General features: G+C 43.6%; 1 protein-coding gene across 2 annotated transcripts in view; it reads left to right on the top strand.

Annotated features, from left to right (window-relative positions):
• LOC134344857 (inner ear-specific collagen-like) overlaps window positions 1-21,371 on the top strand; it is an 86,060-nt gene that overhangs the window by 24,954 nt on the left and 39,735 nt on the right. For both annotated transcript variants that reach the window (XM_063044964.1, XM_063044965.1), the window contains exon 2: window positions 7,766-7,889. The gene's annotated coding sequence lies outside the window, so the exon portion shown is untranslated. The remainder of the gene's footprint in view (window positions 1-7,765; window positions 7,890-21,371) is intronic.

Here is a 21,371-nt window from a genome sequence, read left to right as displayed (position 1 = left end):
TGAAATTGGTTTGAATGTCATTTCAAACATACTAAACTGAAGCCTGCAGATATCCAAATAAGAAATTATACTGGAGAAAAAAAGCTCCTTTGGGATGACATATGTAACCGTCAAATATAACAACCAACAAGCCATATTGAGCTTGTATGTGGTCAAAACAGGAGGACCAGCATTGTGAGCTGAGACAACTGCAATATGATTGGAGATCAATCTACAATTTGCATGCCACATCCCCTACAATGAAGCCATCTGGCAGCGAGTTCTCCATGCTGAATGCCATGAACCATTGGTCAACATAGGACAAACAAATGTTGGTGCCAACCTCTGTGCCTCTGGCTGGAAAGCATATTGGACCAAGGAAGGACCATGCAGCTCAGAGGCATCATGAAAATGACAAAAGCAGTGGTCCAACCGCAACAGTTTTTGTAGGCAACATGTATGAAAAAGTATCTAATATGTTAAGCAGTTACTTGTGAAATGTAGCTTGGGAAACTGAGAAGGCTGAAGGTAGATAAGTTACCTGGATCAGATCGTGTACACTGCAGGGTTTTGAAAAAGGTTGATGAAGAGATCGTGGAGGCATTAGTAATGATCTTTCAAGAATCATTAGATTCTGGAGTAGTTCCAGAAGACTGGAAAATTGCAAATATCACTCCACTCTTCAAGAAGGGAAAGAGGCAGAAAGAAGGAAACTATAGGCCAGTTAGTCTGACTTCAGTTGTTGGGAAGATATTGGAGCCGATCATTAAGGATAAGGTCTCAAGGTTTGTGGAGGCACATGATAAAATAGGCTGTAATCATCATGGTTTCCTCAAGGGAAAACCTTGCCTGATAGATCTATTGGAATTCTTTGAAGAAATAACAAGCAGGATAGACAAAGGAGAATTGGTGATGTTCTGTATTTGGATTTTCAGAAGGCCTTTGACAAGGTGCCACTCATGAGGCTGCTTAACAAGCTGAGAGTCTATGGCATTACAGGAAAGATTCTAGCATGGATAAAGTGGTGGTTGATTGGCAGGAGGCAAAGAGTGGGAATAAAGGGAGCCTTTTCTGGTTGGCTGCCAGTGACTAATTGTGTTCCACAGGGGTCTGTGTTGGGACAGGTTCTTTTTACATTATATGTCAATGATTTGGATGATGGAGCTGATGACTTTGTTGTAAAGTTTGCAGACAATATGAAGATAGGCAGAGGGGCAGGTAGTTTTGAGGAAGTATAGAGGCTACAGAAGGACTTAGACAGATTAGGAGAACGGCCAAAGAAATGAGATTGAATACCGGGAAGTGTATGGTCATGAACTTTGGTACGAGAAATGAAAGAGTTGACTATGTTCTAAATGGAGAGAAAATACAACAAAAAAACTGAAACTGAAAGAGACTTGGGAGTCCTTGTGCAGAATTCCCTAAAGGTTAATTTGCAGGTTGAGTCTCTGGCGAGGAAGGCAAATGCAAAGTTGGCATTCATTTCAAGAGGACTAGAATATAAAAGCAAGGATATAAAGTTGAGACTCTATAAAGCACTTGTGAGGCCTCACTTGGAGCAGTTTTGGGCTCCTTATCTTGGAAAGAATGTGCTGAAAATGGAGAGAGTTCAAAGGAGGTTTATGAAAAGGATTCCAAGATTGACTGGCTTGTCATATGAAGAGCATTTGATGGCTCTGGGCCTAGAATTCAGAAGAATGAGGGGTGACCTATTGAAACCAATTGAATGGTGAAAGGCCTCGATGGAGTGGATTTGGAGAGGATGTTTCCAATATAGGAGAGTCTAAGACCAGAGGACACAGCTTCAGAATAGAGGGGCATCCTTTTAGAATGGTGATGAGGAGGCATTTCTATCACCAGAGAGTGGTGAACCTATGGAATTTGCTGCCACAGGCAGCTGTGGAGGCTATCTTTATGTATATTTAAGATAAAGATTGATAGATTCTTGATTGGTTAAGGCAGAAAGGATACGGGTAGAAAGCAGGAGATTGAGACTGAGAGGAAAATTGGATCAGCCTTGATGAAATGGCAGAGCAGACCTGATGGGCCAAATGGCCTAATTCTGCTCCTATATCTTATGGTCTTATGGCTTTAGGCTGCAACAGGGTGGAAGGAGCTTCAGGAAAGTTGCAAGCAATTCGGCTTTTGTGAGTGTTAAAAAACAGAATCTACTCTGCGTGCATTAAAGTGATTCCATTAACTTCAAGTGGGAGACAAAAAGTTGTTTGTAAAAGTAGATGCAAAGATCAAAGCCCAGCTGGCGGAATGGAAGGCCAAAAAGAAAAGAGTCAATGGAGATATGAAAAGAAGATTTGTCAGATACTGTTGTGGAGAAAAAGCCAAGAGGAGAGAGCTGATCATGAAGAGAGCAATAGAAGGATTAATAAGAGAATACTCCAGTGAATTAAATGCATCTTCACAAGATCAAAATGCCCAAACTAGAAGAAGAAAAAATAATAAGAATAAGGATATCTAGAGTTGTCAGAACCACATCCTGCAGTGTCAGAATCAACTCCTACAACCACTGAGATTGTTTTCATAGCCACAAGTCTCACCTGCCAAGCAGAGTGACCTCCCTTGTCAGGAAAGACATTATCAACCAGGAGTACATTAATTCTTTAGGCCTTAATGGGACAATTTAAATTTTACTGTATTGTGGATGTCTGTATATAGTGGTTGTATTATATAGTGTACTGTGTATACAGTTGAGATTCATTCTCTAATGAGTTGGAGTTTGTAGCTAAGCAGGAAGGTGAGTTGTGTATTTAATATTTAAGTAATATTGGAATAATATTGTAAATTGATCAATAAAGCATTCTTGTTCATTTAAATAATTCATTACAACTTTCTGTATAAATACATGAATTGCATACACCATGACTCTATCACGATCTACATGCATGCCTCACCTAAAGTAAATTCAAAGTTAGACTCACATTTTGGACTCCCGTGTCTTCCTTTGAAATAGTTTAATATTTTGAAGTTAAAAAACATGCAGTAACATCTTTTGAGACGGTAAATCCTTGAAAGGCATCAGACCCTGATAGTGTACCTGGTAGAGAACTGAAAAACTATGCCAGCCAACTGGCTAGAGTGTTCAAAGACATCTTCAATCTCTCGCTGCTGCAGTCTGAGGTTCCTATCTGCTTCAAAAGGGCGACAATCATACCAGTACCCTAGAAGAGTAAGGTAGCCTCAACAGTTGTATTCACATCTACTGTGATGAAGTGCTTTGAGAGAGTGGTCATTGCCAGAATCAACTTATACCTAAGCAAGAACCTGGATCCGCTGCAATTTGCCTATTGTCACAATAGATCTACAGCGGGTGCAATCTCACTGGCGCTCCGTTTGGTCTTGGATCACCTGGATAACAGCAATACCTACATCAGGCTGTTTTGGATTACAGCTCAGCATCCAACACCACCATATCTACAGTACTAATTAACAAGCTCAAAAACCTGGGCCTCTGTACCTCCCTCTGCAACTGGATCCTTGAGTTCCTCATCAGGAGACCACAGCCAGTGCAAGTTGAAATTAATATCTCCTCCTCTCTGATAATCAACACTGGTGCACCTCAAGGAATCATACTTAGCTCACTGTTCTACTCTGTCTATAACCATAACTGTGTAGGGAGGCACAGATCAAATGGCATCTATAAATTTGCTGATGACACAACTACTGTTGGCACAATTTCAGATTGAGAGGCCTACAGGATTGTGATAAGATCAGTTGGCTGGGTGGTGTCACAATAATGACTTTGCACTCAATGTCAGTAAGACCATGAAATTGATTGTGGACTTCAGGAAGGGGAAGTTGAGGGAATGCACATCAGTCCTCATTGAGTGATCAGCAATGGAAAGGGTAAGCAGCTTCAAGTTCGTTGGTGACAATATCTTTGAAAATCTACCCTGGGTCCAACATTATTGATGCAATTACCAGAAGGCATTACTGCAGCTATATTTTGTTAGGAGTTTGAGGAGACTTGGTATGCCGCCAAAGACTCTAGCAAATTATGATTATAAGGACACGCAGTCCTCTTTTATTGTCATTTAGTAATGCATGCATTAAGAAATGATAAAAATGTTTTTTCAGAATGATACAAAAACACATGACAAACTGACTTAAAAACTAACAAAAACCACATAATTATAGCATATAGTTACAACAGTGCAAAGCAATACCGTAATTTGATAAGAACAGACCATGGCACAGTAAAAATCTCAGAGTCTCTGGAAAGTCCCATCGTCTCACGCAGTCGGTGAACCTCTAGCGCCGCCAACTTGCCGGTGCAGCATCCCGGAAGCATCCGACCACAGTCCGACTCCGAGTCCATCCGAAAAACTCCGAGCCTCCGACCACCTATTCGACACTGATGCACCGAGCACTATCTCTGCCAAGCGTTTCGACCCTGGCCCCGGCAACAGGCGATACGCAAAGCTGAGGATTTGGGGCCTTCGTCTCCAGAGATTCTCGATTGCACAGTAGCAGTAGCAGTGGCAGCGAAGCAGGCATTTCAGAAGTTTCTCCAGATGTTCCTCTGCACTTCATGGCTGTCCCCATCAAATCCGGATTGTGCACGACACCCCTAGTTACACATATCGATATTCATTCGGAACGGCCGCGTGCGCTGCATCGCGCCACCATCTTCTCCTCCCTCCCTTCTACAGATGTACCATGCATAGCATTCCAACTGGTTGCATCATCATCTGGTATAGAGGGATGAATGCACAGAATTGGAAAAAGCTGCAGAAAATTGCAAACTCTGCCAGTTTCATCATGGGCACTGGCCTCCCCAGCACCAAGGACATCTTCAAAAATGCCTTCAAAAGGTGGCATCCATCATTAAAGACTCCCGTCACCCAGGACATGCCCTCTTCTCATTGCTACTATCAAGGAAGAGGACCAGGAGCCTGAAGGCACACACTCAACATTTTAGGAACAGCTTCTTCCCCTCCACCATCAGATTTCTGAATGGAAAATGAACCCATGTATATTACCTCAATTTTTTTTTGTTCTCTTTGTGCACTACTTAATTTAATTTTTACATATATATTTCTTATTGTAATTTATAGTTTTGTTAATACTATGTATTGCAATATGCTGCTGCCACAAGATAATAAATTTTACGACATATGGTAGTTATATTAAACCTGAAATCTTTGATCTATTCCTGTGAAATTCAAAATTGAAGGGCTTGTTTTTTAAGGTGGTACATTATCTAATTTCTTGGCCTCGAGTGTAATGCCTATTTCAATACTAGCTGCATACATTGCTGAATTCACAGAAACATGTTAAATGTTTAACAAACAATGGCCATCTGACCTGTGTTATTGATGATAACATTTATAATTCATTCAAACCGCTGACTTCTTTATCTAACTCTTTCTACAAATTCTTCAACTGTTTATAAAATCTCCCCTTAAATGCATCTAATTCCCCTTAGTAGCAAATTTCACATCTTACTGCTCTGGGTGAAGGTTGTTTCTGCATTCTTTGTTTGATTTCCTACTGACTGTCATATACTCATGAATCATAGTGTTGCTTATTCTGATTTAGGAAAACATTTGTTCTCTAATCTTTCAACATTGTTCCTCTAGTCCAAGAGAAGAAAGACTTAATTACCTTTTTCTGAATGTGCAACTTTAAATTTCTGCCACCATCCTTGTAACTTATTTTTGTACTCTTCATTTCATTCCCAAACAAGTCATTTCAACCATCAAGCGCTCATTTTTATACTAATCCTGCTCCAACCCATTTTATCTTCCCACATTCCCATCAACTGTCCCTGTCTCACCTCACAGATTCTACCACTCATCTACACATTAGAAGCATTTCACAGTGGAAAATTATCCAATCTTTTGGGATCGCGGAGGAAACCAGAGCGCCAGAAGAAACTCATGTGTTTACAAGGAGACAGGCAAACTTTTCACAGAAAGCACCAGCGGTCAAGACGACAAATGATGTGACTAAGTCCAGAATGGTAATGCTGGCATCATATTAGTATTGCAAGCACAGGATACTGTCATGATTTCCCTGTAAATTATAGCACATCACATGTTTTCCATCAAAAGTACAGTATGTGTGTATAGTATAGGAGTTATTTTAATGTTTGGAAGAATGTGAAATTTCAAACATGAGTAAAGCTGAGCATAGGGTAAAAAAAAATACAGAAGCAAGCCATTCAGTCATCATAGAACAGTACAGCACAGGAACAGGCCCTTTAACCCCCAATGTTGTGCCAAAAAGTCAGTAATCTTCTGTGCCTTGATGATTCAAATACTTGTCTAGATGCTTTGTGTATGTTGTGAGTGTCTGCCTCCACCAGCTCTTGAAGACAGCACATTCAGATTCTAACCACCCTTTGTGTGAACAACCAATGTCTCAGATCACCTCTAAACCACTTCCTCTCAACTTAAACCAGTGTCCTCTGTTGTTAGGTACCTCCGTCTTGGGAGAAAAACAATTACTATTTGCCCTATTTATCAGATTTGTAATTTTATATAACTTTCTCAGGTCATCTCTCAGAACTCTTCACTCATTTTTCCTTATAATTGTAATGCACCCATACGAGCAACATCTTAGTGAATCTTCTCTGCATCGTCTCCAGAACAATTACACCTTTCCTTTAGTGTGGTGAACTGAACTGTACACAATACTCCAGATGTGGTCTAATCTGCCTCAACACCTCCTCCCTCACTACTATTCAGGGCCCCACACAGTCCTTCCAGGTGAGGCAACACTTCACCTGTGAGTCTATTGGGATCATGGAGTCTGTTGGGATCATCTACTGTATCTGGTGCTCCCGGTATATTGGTGAGACCCAGTGTAGATTGGGAGACTGTTTCGTCGAGCATCTTTGTTCTGTCTGCCAACCTAATTCTATAAACATCGATTTCTTGAACTTCCGGTAATTGCCTCCCCTCGTCTCCTTCACCATTCCCCATTCCTGTTTCCCTCTCACACTTATCTTCTTACCTGCCCATCACTTCTCTCTGGTTCTCCCCCCTCCCCTTCCCTTTCTTCCATATTCTTCTGTCCTCTCCTATCAGATTCCCCCTTCTCCAGCCCTTTTATCTCTTTCACCAATCAACTTCCCAGCTCTTTACTTCACCTCTCCCCTCTCCTATTCTCAATTATTACCTGCCTTCTTATACTTTTTACTCTACCCCCTCCACCTTCTTAGTCTGACTCCTTCCCCCATCCCTCCCAGTCTTGATGAAGGGCTTTGCCCAAAACGTCGACTGTTTACTCTTTTCCATTGGTGCTGTCTGATCTACTGACTTCCTCCGGCATTTTGTGTTTTGCTATAGTTTCTTGAGGATGTGAGTAATAGAATCAGTAAGGGAGGACCTGTGGCTGTGATGTTTTTAAGGTTTTCATAGTCTTTTGACAAAGTCCTACACAGGAAATAGGTAAACAAGGTTAGAATACATGGAATTGAGATCCAGATATCAGAGAGAAAGTAAAGAGTATGAATAAATTGATCATTCTCTGTCTGTCTATTTGTGATTTGTGGGCACTGCAGGGATCAGTGCTTATGCCCCAGCTATTCACAATCTGTATCAACAGTTCGGCTGAGGGAACTAAATGTCTTATTTCTAAGTTTGAAAGAGCACAACTGAGATGAAAACATGTTTTGATACTAAAGGGATATATGGATAGAGCTGGAAATTGGTGCTGAGGTAGATGATTTGCCATGATCTTGATTAATAATGAATCAGGCTCCATGGTTTACAGCTATACCTATTCTTGTTCTTATCTAACTTATGTATTGTGTTCGTTTCAGGGATAATATGCAGAAGCTGGTGCTGTTCTCTTTTGAATAGAGGAGGTTGAAGGAAAGAAAATGAAAGTGGGAATCTTCCCATTTTCAGAAGGTCAAGATCCAGAGGAGATACTATAGGTTGAAGGTAATTAGCAAATAAAGCAAAAATGACAAAAGGAGAATCTTTTACGCATGTATGTTTAGAGGCTGGAATACACTGCCAGGGATCATAGTGGCAGCATTACGTTGTGTGGTTTCAAAGTTCAAAGTACATTTACCGTAGTTAGCACAGCACTATTACAGCTCAGAGTTCAGAGTTCAATTCTGACACCATCTATAAGGAGTTTGTATGTCCTTCCGTTGAGGGTATGGGTTTCCTTCAGGTGCTCAGTTTCCTCCCACCTTTGAAAGACGTACTGGTTAGTAGGTTAATTTGATCATTATAAATTGTCCTGTGATTGGGCCAGGGTTAAATAGGTGGGCTGCTAAATTGGAAGGGCCTGTTCACACTGTATCTCTGAATAAAATACAATAAGTATATGTCACCATATACTACGCTGGGATTCATTTTCTTGCAGGTATTCATGATAGGACAAAGAAATACAATAGAATCAATAAAAAACTACACATCAGGTTAGGAATTGGTATTTCATATTGGGGAAGGCGGGGAAGCCTGTCAGGATATGCAGAATTATCATGGCAGAGTGAATCAGAAGCAGAATTCTGGGAGATTGGATTTAGGTGAGCAGGTGATTTTGACGTTTTGAAGGGCTTTTAAGGGAAGTAGGCCACCAGTAGACAAATGGGATGAGCCTGGTGGGGTCTTTGATTGGCAAGGATAGGTGGGTCAAAGAGCCTGTTTCAATGCATTATCAGCTGGAGATACTGTTTTAACCCTGAGATTTTAAATAGTATTTACTGTTTTACCCTCAACAACTTCTCTTTCGATCCCCCCAGTTTCTGCAGATCAAATGGATAGCTATGGGGATATGCTATCTCTTCTGTCTTCTTGGTCTTCCCAGATACTCCTGGATAAATCAAGTGTTACTTTCTTAGCTCTGGACTAGAATTTCTGAAAGTTTAAGTTGTTTACTGTTATTCTCTGGTCATCCCCCTTCTTCTTTGTCCAAATTCCACCATCACTATTCACTGATCTCCAAGCTAGCCTGTTCACCTAAATCCAAGCTCCCAGAATGCTGCCTCTGAGTTACTCTGCCACAATCGATGAAAAACTACTCATCAGGATAGGTATTGGCATTTCATATTGGGGGAGGTAAGAGAAACCCATCAGGACCTTTAAAATTAATGACAGTACCATTGACCTTCTTATTTACTTGCAACTTACATTATACAATCAATTTCTTTAAAGTGTTGGCTGACATCTTGTATTTTTACAAAACACATCTTCCTTCTTGTTTAAGTGACAGAACAATTCGTAGTCTGTGTTCAAACCAGATAGTGAGCATTTAGCTGGGAATTTAATTCAGAACGTCCTTGAGAATGCTGAGGTCTAAAAGTTGCATTACTTGTTCATGATATTTTTTCACAAGTACAATTTGATATTTATGAAGTCCAACTTGGGAGTGTGAAACTGCACTGATTTTCTATCATTAAGGTTGTTTGCATGGTTTCTCAAAATTATGATTATGGCCTTTTCCATCAATTTCAATGAAAGAGAACAGCTACTAAGACTTTTAAAATTTGTTATATTTATTTATCTAAAAGATTTTTTTCTATTTTCAATTTTTAATATAATTTGGATAGCTTTTGAATACAGGTTTCCCCCGCCATCCGAAGGTAGAGCATTCCTATGAAATGGTTCATAAGCCGAAATGTCGTAAAGCGAAGAAGCAATTACCATTTATTTATATGGGAAAATTTTGTGAGTGTTTGCAGACCCAAAAATAACCTACCAAATCATGACAAATAACACATAAAACCTAAAATAACAGTAACATATAGTAAAAGCAGGAATGATATGATAAATACACAGCCTATATAAAGTAGAAATACTTTTCCACAATCTTTACTGCATTGTTCTCCGTAGCGAAAATCTCACGCAAGCGCTCTCGGCAGAAAATCTCACACAAGCGCTGTTGGCAAAAACACGGTGCAAGCGCTTTCCAGTAACCTTTAAGCTATGAAGCTGCCAAATCATACCAAATAACACGTAAAAATACACAGCCTATATAAAGTAGAAATAATGTATGTACAGTGTAGTATCACTTACCGGAATCAGGACAGCGCCGAGCACACTGATGATGGTGTGTTAGGCTGAGTCGTCGCAGATTGGGGTGGTGCAGTGGCCCCGCCCTCCAGGCCACCAACCGATACCGATACCAAACCGTGAAGCATGCAGGGGTCCAGCGGTAGCCGGGAGGCACACAGCACATCTTTAAGAAAAAAGCCGAAACAAACATGCTAATTAATTAGGTGCCGCCCAGCATGTAATTGTCGGCCCAGATTAGTGCCAATTTCCGATTGCGTCGTCTCTGATCTGGGCCGACAATTACGTGTCGGGCGGCACCTAATTAATTAACATGTTTATTTCGGCTTTTTTTTAAAAGATGTGCTGTGTGCCTCCCGGCTACTGCTGCATTCTCTGCGTATCGGTATCGGTATCTGTCCGTGGCCTGGGGGTTGGGGTGGTGGGACACTGGGGTGTCATCTCGTCGTCTGTTTCCATTAGAGCAGGCAACTCATCTGCTCGCCTCGATGTCGAAGGTTGAGGTTCGTCGTCTGCTGTGGCTGAGCCTCGCGCATTTTTCTATCACAAGGTTCTTTGTAAGGACTCAAACCATCTTGCAAATATCCCCTAAACCTACGTACCCTTTCAAAATTAATGTCGTACTTTATCATTGCAGCGAAAATCTGACGCAGTTGCTTCACTTTCAGTTCGCTACTGCATTCGGTTTCGATTGTTATCCTTTTTTCTTCCAATTGCATCAGCTCTTCATCTATCAGATCTTGGTCATGGGATGCCAAAACCTCTTCAACATCATCTTCGTCAACTTCCACAAGCCAAACTCACTTTGTCCTTACTTCGTTCACCACGATCGAAACGCTTAATTATGTCTCTAAGTGTAACACACTTATGAGCTCTTTTAGGCTTTTCCAATACCTCAGAACTCATCTTGCAAACGACTGCTCACAGGCACGTGTTTAAGCAATGCCGGCGAGTATGCAGTTCCAAATCCGGGGGAGAGCGGCTGCTCGGGGCGCGCGCTGCCTTTTATCGCGCTCTGATTTTTTTTGTGCGCTGATTTTTTATCACGCGCTGATTTTTTTCGTAACAGTGAAAACACCTTCTGAAAGCGAAAACAGGGTCTTGCATAACAGCGAGGTTTCCTAAAGCGAACGTTCAAAAAACGGGGGACACCTGTACTTCCGACAGCTTTGGCAGAAATATACGTTTCAAACTCTTTGTGTTGAGACTTGTACTAGACTCCCATCCTCCCCATTTATGATAGTATCTGTCACAGGATGGTCCTGTAACAATGCAATGTCTTGACGCAACTACTAGAGGTGGCTTTTCTCAAAAAGATTCTCAGTGGAAAAACTGCAAGTAGAATGTTCTCCTAGTCACAAGTTGGGCTACTGACTGCATATTCTAGGCCAATGTTTCAAAGATACTTTCTAAATACAGGCCCTTTTAGGAATACTGAGCATGATGTCTTTTGAATATTTGATTGAGATGTGGTCTCCAGCTGAATATTTAACCAGATTAAAGTGAGTAATGTTGAATATAATTCTGCCCAATACATGAAACATAATCATGAGGAAATCCGCAGATGCTGGAAATTCCAGCAACACACACAAAAAATGCTGGTGAACGCAGCAGGCCAGGCAACATCTATAGGAAGAGGTACAGTTGATGTTTCGGGCCGAGACCCTTCGTCATGAAACATAATTCTAGTTGTGTTTGAGCATAGCATATATTAAGAATGTTAAAGGTGGCTTGCTGTCTGGATATCAATATATAAAATCTTCCTAAGATTAAGAAAATATTCTGCAATTATTGAAATATCAATGACCTAATTAAAATGTCAACTTTACTTGTTTAATTGATCCATATAATTTGGATTTATAGACTCCAAAATTAGACTGCCTGAAATAATCTGTTGATGAAGAGGGACATTTATAGGTAGATCTAATTAGGGGAAAGAAATTAGTATATTGTAAAATTTTCTCAAATGAATCAGTGGATAGATTGGTTAAGATGGTTATATAAATGGTGTAGTTACGCGCAAACATGCTACTAAAGGAACACACGGAGGCAAAGAGAGCTGAACTCAGAATGCCTTTACTGATTCAAAATCACGCGCTTAAATCTCCCTTCCCATGGGCCCCTGCGGGGCGGACGTGGCGTCACTGTCCCTGGAAGGTCCGCCCCGAGCGGGTAGTTCCAAACGCGCTACCGTGTGTCTGCCCACGGCTCCTGATGGCGGTTTGAGTCCCGTGTGTGCAGGCCGCCACACCCCCCCCCCCCAGAAACGCTCATCGGGGGAGTGAAGCCCCCAGTCTGTGTGGCTTGCCTGGGTGGTCGGCCTTGCTGGCGCGGTGCGGGTACCCTCACTGGTTGCTCAATGTCCAATTCTGGTTTGAGACGATCCACTGTAAAAGTCTCTTCCCGGCCACCCACCTCCACGACACACGTGGTTCCGTTGTGCCGGATCACCTTGAAGGGTCCCTCGTACGGCCACTGTAGAGGTGACCTGTGCATGCCCCTGTGAATAAAAAAATACTCTCAGTCTCAGAGGTCTTTAGGGGTGAAGGATGGCGTGGGACCATGCCTGGAGATTGGGACCGGTGCCAGGGTCCCTACCTTGTCCCGCAGCCTCGTTAGCACCGCTGCTGGAGTTTCTTCCGAACCTCGGGCCTCTGGTACAAATGCCTGGGACCGTCAGGGGGGCGCCGTAGACCAATTCCACCAAGGAGGTGTCCAGGTCCTCCTCGGGGGCTGTGCAGATGCCCAGTAGGACCCAAGGAAGCTCATCTGTTCAGTTGGGGCCCCTGAGGCACGCCATCAGGGCCGACTTGAGGTGCCGGTGGAAACGGTCTATCAAACCGTTGGACTGGGGATGGTATGCTGTGGTATGATGCAGCTGGGTGCCCAGGAGCTGCGCCAGTGCTGTCCATAAACCAGACATGAACTGCGCCCCTCTGTTGGAGGTGATGTCTGTTGGGAGGCCAAACCTGGTGATCCAGTTTGCAATGAGCGTCCTGGTGCAGGACTCAGTGGATGTGTCTGCGAGTGGTACGGCTTCCGGCCATCTGGTGAACCTGTCTACCATGGTAAAGATATACCTGGCGCCCCAGGAGACTGGCAGGGGGCCGATGATGTCCATGTGGATGTGTTGGAACCTCCTGTGCGTCGGCTGGAACTGCTGGAGGGGAGACTTCACGTGCCGCTGGGCTTTGGCGGTCTGGCAGTATATGCAGGTCCTGGCCCAGTATCCGACCTGTTTGCGCAAACCATGCCGGATGAATCTGTCGGCTACCATCTTGATGGGCGCCCGGATGGACAGGTGGGCCAGGTCCTGCAGCGTGTCGAACACCCGGCGCCTCCATGCTGCTGGTAACACGGGTCAGGGTTTGCCAGTAGACATGTCGTACAGGAGTCGATCTGCTGCCAGGCCAATGGAGATGTCCTCCAACTGGTGCCCCGAAACGGCGGTGTGGTAAGTCAGGATATAGATGTCCGACCGTTGTGCTTCCGCCAGTGCTGCGTAGTCTATTCCTGAGGACAATGTGCCTACTCAGTGGAGGCAGGGACGAGACAGTGTGTCGGCGACGACGTTGTTCTTCCCTGCGATGTGGCGGACATCTGTGGTGAATTCTGAAATAAAGGACAGGTGCCTATGCTGCCGAGCCGACCATGGGTCCGATACCTTGGCCAGTGCGAAGGTGTGGGGCTTGTGGTCCATATACAAGGTAAACTCCCTTCCCTCGAGGAAGTACTGGAAATGCTGGACAGCCAGTTAGGGCGCAAGCAACTCTCTGTCGAAATCGCTGTACTTCACCTATGGTGGCCGTAGGTGCTGGCTAAAGAAAGCAAGTGGTCGCCACTGGTCTTCGACGAACTGCTGCAGGACTGCGCCGACTGCCGGGTCTGTGACTGTGAGTGCCGTGGGTACATTGACTCTCGGGTGCACTAGGAGGGCCGCCTTTGCTAGTGCCTCCTTGGCCTGCTCGAACGCCTCCGTGGTCTCCGCGTCCCATGCCACTTCTTTGGCCTTGCCGGCCATCAGGATGAACAAGGGTCTCATGATATGTGCCGCCGCCGGCACGAACCGATGATAAAAGCTGATCATCCCTACGCACTCCTGCAGGCCCTTGACCATGCTGGGCTTGGGCAGATGGCCTGGACCTTGTCCAGTAGGGGAACTGCGCCATGTCGGTTGACTCTGTGGCCCAAGAAGTCGCTCTCCGTCAGCCCGAACTGGCACTTCGCTGGATTGATTGCCAGTCCTTGGTCACTCAGGCATTGGCAGAGCTGGCGCAAATGTGCCACGTGCTCTTGATGCGAACTGCTGGTCACCAGGATATTGTCCAAGTAAATGAAAATGAAATCCAAGCCGCGACCCACTGAGTCTATGAGCCTTCGGAAAGTTTGGGCTGCATTCTTGAGACCGAAAGACATCCTCAGGAATTCGAACAAGCCGAACGGGGTGATGAGGGCTGTCTTGGGCACGTCGGCGGGGTGCACTGGGATCTGATGGTATCCCTTGAGCAGGTCGATTTTCGAGAAGTTGGTCGCTCCGTGCAGGTTTGCCGTGAAGTCCTGGATGTGGGGTACTGGGTATCTGTCGCCGGTTGTGGCGTCGTTGAGCCTTCTGTAGTCTCCGCAGGGCCTCCATCTTCCTGCGGAATTGGGCACCATGTGCAGCGGGGATGCCCACGGGCTGTCTGAGCGGCGTACGATTCCCATCTCCACCAACTTACGGAACTCCTCCTTGGCGAGGTGGAACTTGTTGGGTGGGAGCCTGAGAGCTCGGGCGTGCAGCGGCAGTCCTTGTGTGGAGACGTGGTGCTGCACGCCGTGCTTGGGGTCGGCCATGGAGAACTGCGGGGTGACTATGGAGGGGAATTCTGTCAACACCCTGGCAAATTCAATACCCGAGAGGGTCACGGAATCCAGGTGGAGGGCTGGTAGCTTGGCTTCTCTGAGCCGGAAAGTCTGGAATGTCTCGGCGTGGACCAAACGCCGGCCTTTTAGGTCGACCAGGAGGCAGTTGGCTCGTAGGAAATTTGCCCCTAGTAGTGGCTGTGACACTGCTGCCAACGTGAAAGTCCAAGTGAAATGGCTAGACCCGAAATGCAGTGAGATAGTTCGCAGGCTGTACGTCCGAATACTGGTGCTGTTTGCAGCGATGAGTTCGGGGCCTGGGACCGCGTTACGAGAGTCCATGTTCTTGGGGGGCGGGGAGGAGTACGCTGACTTTGGCCCCGGTGTCTACCAGGAAGCACCGCCTGGAGTGTTGGTCCCAGAGGTAAAAGAGGCTGTCTCGGTGGCCAGCCACTGTAGCCATTAGCAACAGCTGGCCCTGGCGTTTCCTGGAAAAGCACATGGTGGACGGCAGCGGCACGCGCCTGAGCCCCATCTTTGGCGATAGAAACACCATTGTTCCGAACTTTCGTCTTTTTCCCCCGTGGGTCTCGACGGCTTCGGTTGCAGGGCCTGTGCTTTGGGGCACGCGATCGTGGCTAGGCCAACAGAGGCTGCTCCACGTTGCTTGCTCTGCCAAAGGACGTCTCCTTTAGCTGCGACCCTGTGTGGGTTGCTGAAATCCTCACTCACGAGGAGGAGGCGAACGTCCTCTGGCATTTACTCGAGGAACAACTGTTCAAATAAAAGGCACGGCTTATGGCCATCCATGAGCGCCAGCATATCATTCATGAGCTTGGATGGCGTGCGGTCGCCCAGGCCGTTCATGTGTAGGAGCCGCGCAAGAGTCCGGAGGTACAGATCAGTAGCGCCTTAAGCTTAGTGTACCTGTCCTCCGTTGGTGGCTGGCGTAGGAGGTCGATGATCCGGCCTGCCATCTCCTGGTCGAGCGTGCTGACCACGTAGTAGTACCGCGTGGCGTCGGCTGTAATGTCTCTGAACTGGGCCTCAGCCTGCTCGAACGGAACGTGGGGCTGAGTGGCCCAAAAAGTCGGGAGCTTCAGAGAGACTGCGCTGTGCGAGTTGCTCGAACTCATGGCTGTTCACTGAGTCACCGGCTCCAGATGCCATCTGCAACGCCGGGGTCACCAATGTAGTCGCACGCAAATGAACCCATGGAAGCAGAGAGGACTGAACTCAGAATGCCTTTACTGATTCAAAATCGCGCGCTTAAATCTCCCCTCCCATGGGCCCATGTGACCCACGGGGCGGACGTGACGTCACTGTCCCTGGAAGGTCCGCCCCAAGCGGGTAGTTCCAAGCTCACTACCGCGCGTCTTCCCATGGCTCCAGATGGCGGTTCGAGTCCCACGTGTGCGGGCTGTCACAATGGGATAAATTAAGAACAAAGATAGAAATGTACAAATAAAATGAGATTATCATTACCAGATGGAACATTTTCAAGACATCAAGATGGACAGGTAAGAGGTGGCAGAGGCTCTAATCATAACTTCTGGGCTGTTGATAACAACCCTTCACAAATATTTTATTTGCACTTGTGAATATCCTAAAGGTGTGGTAAAAAAGTCGCTAAGTTTCATTAGAACATGGTTTTCCTTCTATAGTCCAAACTACATTATTTCCATGATTTCACTTTCTTTGTTTGAAATATCCTGATAACATACAGTGTGGAATATAAATGCGGAATCTTCTTTCTTTGGGACCACTTCAGTGGGCCCCAGTGGCCCTCGGAATGCGCACGCACTGTACACCATCTTGCCTCACCTTGTCAGATTTATTGCATCGAAGTTCAAAGTAGAAGTTACTATCAGAGTAGATACCTGTCACCACATACAACTTTGAGATTCTTTTACTGCAGGCATACTTAGAAAAACAGTAACTGTAAACAGGACCAATGGACAACAAAGTGTGCAAATGCAGATGTAAATAAATAATAATAAGTAATGAGCATGAAATAACAAGATAAAAGAGTTCTTAAATGAGTATACTTATCCCCTTTTGTTCAAGAGCCTGATGGTCATCGAACTATTAACCAACAACTGTTTATAAGACATTGTACAAGACAATGATTAGGCCTAATTTGGAATATTGTGTGCAGTTTTGGTCACCTAGCTACAGGAAAGATGTAAATAAGGTTAAAAGAGTACAGAGACAATTTACAAGGATGTTGCTGGATCTGGAGGACCTGAGTTATAAGGAAAGATTGAATAGATTAGGACTTCGTTCCTTGTAGAAGACTGAGAGGAGATTTGATAGAGGTATACAAAATTATGAAGGGCTTAGATAGGGTAAATGCAAGCAGGTTTTTTCCATTGAGGTTGGGTGGGACTACAACCAGAGGTCATGGGTTAAGGGTGAAAGGTGAAAAGTTTAAGGGGAACTTGAGGGGAAACTTCTTCTCTCTGAAGGTCATGAGAGTGTGGAATGAGCTGCTAGCACAAGTAGTTCACCTAAGCCTGATTTCAACATTTAAGTATGGATGGTAAGTGTATGGAGGGCAATGTCCTGGTGCAGATCGATGGAAGGAGGCAGCTTAAATGGTTTGTCAAGGACTAGATGGGCTGAAGAGCCTGTTTCTCTGCCGTACTTTTCTATGACTCTTTCAAACTCATTGTTTGAGTTTTCAGTGAATAGTTCACTTGGATAAGCTACCTAAAGATATCTGAAATGATAAGTTGGATGAGCCACAAATGGAATTTGAAATGACTACTTACTTGAGCTGCTATACGATGTCTATTAGATATGGATCCTCTTGCCAAGCAAGAGTCAATTACTTCCTGAAAGGAATAAGCAAAGTAGCAGACCCTGCAAGACCTCATGACCCTGCAAGTTTCAATGAGTCTGATCCAGCAGTACATCTGAAGAGAACCTTAACATAGGATACAAGTGAGTTTTCTTGCTTTTGAAGGAGAGCATGATCTTGCCCACTCTGAAGCTTCATGGATATAAAGCTGGCTCATGTTTTAGGAAGCTCAGTATCGTATTAGCCCAGAGGTGGCAAGATGCAGCACACCACTTGTGAAATTTAATTTGTGAGCTATTATATTTTGGTCCCTGATTAGAAGACTTAGTTCCTTTTACTTTGATTTTTGTCAGGGATATTTTCAGTTCAATTTCATCTTAATACTGTCAAAACATATTTTGATCCTACTTGTACCATTCAAATCAAATTCAGGTTTAATTATCATTCAAGCATACATGAACACAGCCAATCGAAACAGTGTTCTTCTGAGGCCAAGGTGCAAAACATGAACAGCACATTCACAATAGTAAACACACACACAATCACGCAAAAAAAACATATATATAGCCAAGTCCCTGAGTAACATTTGATGGTGCAGTTCTCGGCAGTGTGCAGTCAAACATACATATGCAATCCAGCCTGTCATTCCACCAACCGAACACTGGAGGGCTAAACCAATGGGGGGGGGGGGGGGCGGAGATAGCCTCCAAATGAGCATGAACGCCATGCTACACCACCTCCAGCGTCTCTTCTCCTGCACTCCAGCAGCAGGCAAGTCCACAGCTTGTGGCCTAGTCCTCTTTAAAACAGCTTTCCTGCTGTCTGTTGCGCCACCAAACAAGAGAAACAGGCCTGCGGCCTCTTACATCGTCAAAATCCACCAGGGTCTTGTGATCACAAGAGAAACATCCAAGACAATCACCCATGGTTGCACCTCACACAGCCTTTGCACACCAACTCCGATGCCTTCAATCGATGCGTTCCTGTAGCAAGCAGCAATATGGACTGCACCCAGTCCAGCACCTCTGCCAATGAGCAGCTCATTGATGCTTCATTTTAATGTCCTATGTTGATCAGTTGTAACTATTTTCTTCCTCACTGCTGAAAGTTCTGTAGGAAAAGTGATCTAAAAGATTCAGCTTAGTGTATATAAAAAAAGCATTTGACCATTGAAGTATCCTAAGTAAGTATATACTTACACCTGTACAACATTACTCTGATTGTATACTCACTGAACTTAAAATATTCACATACGTACACATCTGTTATAAAGGACAGCTCTAACATTGTACCAAGTGGTACAATCTACTAGTTCAAAATACAGCATCCATCAAACCAAAATAATTTTACATCACCAAACATTTTAACCTAATCTCTTGGCAAGTTCACTAGCCTTCCATGACAATTAGGATTGAAGGCACTTCCAGGTGCAGTTGGGATTGTTGGAGGAGTTTCCTTTGAATGGGGTTGTCACAAATACCAAAACAAATATTAATTAATGTAAATGTTAATATAACAAGTGGACTAAAGCAAACCTAGATAGCCTGTCATATGCAGCTGATTGATATGATAGTAAATAAATAGATGACATACAGAAGAGAAGGCTTGATAAAAAATCAACTAAAATGTCTGATTTGGCAGAATGCACTAGATGTTCAGTGAATAAGTATTTTAAGACCAGTGAGGATTATAGCCCCTCAATATTTAGTCCTGTAAACTTGTGCATCAGACATTGCTGAACCATCACTTATCCTGTTTAACCCCACCTTCCCTGTCAAGATATTTTAATATACACTCACTGGTCACTATATTAGGCACGCCTGTACACCTGCTCATTAATTCAAATATCTCATCAGCAACTCAATGCATAAAAGCATGCAGACACGATCAAGAGGTTCAGTTAATGTTCAGACCAAACTTAAGAATGGGGAAGAGAAGTGATTTTGAATGTGAAATAATTGTCAGTGGCAGATTGGGTGGTTTGAGTATCTCAGAAACTGCTGATTTCCTGGGATTTTCATGCACGACAGTCTCTAGAGTTCACAGAGAATGGTGTGAAAAAACAAAAAGCATCCAGTGAGCAGCAGTTCTTTGAGTGAAAACACCTTGTTAGAGGTTAGAGGAGAATTGTCAGACTGGTTCAAACTGACAAAAAGGCGACAGTAACTCAAATAACTACGCGTTAGTACAGGCAGGTCAGACAGGATGAAGAGTCTTTGATCTGAAACATTAACTTTTACCACAGATATCTCCTGACCGGCTGAGTAAGCCCAGCATCTGGAGTTTATTGTTTTGATGTTCATAGCAATATCATTAAGCATTGTCTTTGTATATTCTCACTTTTGGGGAGATTCTTATCAACATGCATGCTTTTATTGATCAAATAAAAGCTTGATCCATCTATATCTCCAGTCTGTGAGGGGCATCTTTATCTACATAACATTCTGACTTTGAGGTGAGTAAAATTGCACTAAACACTGACATCATCATGATGCTGATTTTTCATTTTATATACAGTCAATACCCATACAGACTATATATTCAGTGGCCACTTTATTGGGTACACCTGTACACCTGCTCAGTAATACAAATAGCTAATCAGCAACTCAATGCAAAAAACCACGTAGGCATGGTCAAGAGGTTCAATTGTTGTTCAGACTAAACATCAGAATGTGGAAGAAATGTGATCTCTGTGACTTTGAATGTGGAACGATTGCTGGTGCCAGACAGGATGATTTGAGTATCTCGGAAACTGCCGATCCGTGATTTTCACACACAACAATCTCTAGAATTTACAGAGAATAGAGTGAAAAACAAAAAAAATCCAGTGAGTGGCAATTCTGTGGGCAAAAATGCCTTGCTAATGAGAGAAGTCAGAGGAGAATGGCTCGACTAGTTCAAGCTGATAAGAAGGCAACAATAACTCACATGACCATGCGTTACAACAGTGATGTGCAGAAGAGCATAGCATATCGACCTTGAAGTAGATGGGCTACAGCAGCAGTAGTCTACAAATGTACACTCAGTAGCCACTCTATTAGGTCACTGAGTCAATGAAACTAGTAACCATGTAATATTATAAAATATTACTATAATAATAGCAACAGTGTAAACCTACTCCAGACAATTATAGCTCTTTTGAGTATTTATAAATAATCAGAAAAACTCACCAATAGTTAACATACCTGTTTTATGATTTATAAATACCCATAGTTGAATGATAAGTAAAAAAAAAATGACCTCAAACTCTTGAACGAGAGGTAAGGTGGAAGTGGCTGTCCTCAACATCAAGACATTTTATGCCAAAGCACAGCCCCAAGAAGTCCAGGGAGGTCAGCAAAGCTTTAGGGAAATCATATTTTCTCCACATTATACATGCTTCCAGGACACATAATAAGGTCTTAAGAACTATTATTGGCCTGTTAGCAACACACATCATCCATTGTGTTTCAACATTTTCTTCAGTGCATTTAAAATCATGTAATAGTTAAGAAATAATAATACTAATATGTAAAATAATAGATGCCATGCATTAAAATTTAATTACATTGACTTTCTGGTAGAAATTGATCCTCATTAATATAAAATTATACACTATATGACTGTGTATAATAGGGTATTATTCTTAACTCCACAGTGGTCTATTTGCAAGGCTGATGATTGGCTCAGTCCACATGATATTAAGAAATACAATCCTAACCTATTCAATCTTTCTTATAATCCAGCAACATCCTTGCAAATTTTCTCTGCCTCTT

This window comes from Mobula hypostoma, chromosome 4 (assembly GCF_963921235.1).
Source record: "Mobula hypostoma chromosome 4, sMobHyp1.1, whole genome shotgun sequence".
NCBI lineage: Eukaryota > Metazoa > Chordata > Chondrichthyes > Myliobatiformes > Myliobatidae > Mobula > Mobula hypostoma.
The sequence above is the reverse complement of the archived record's forward strand: the minus strand, read 5'-3'. Positions and strand labels throughout refer to the sequence as shown.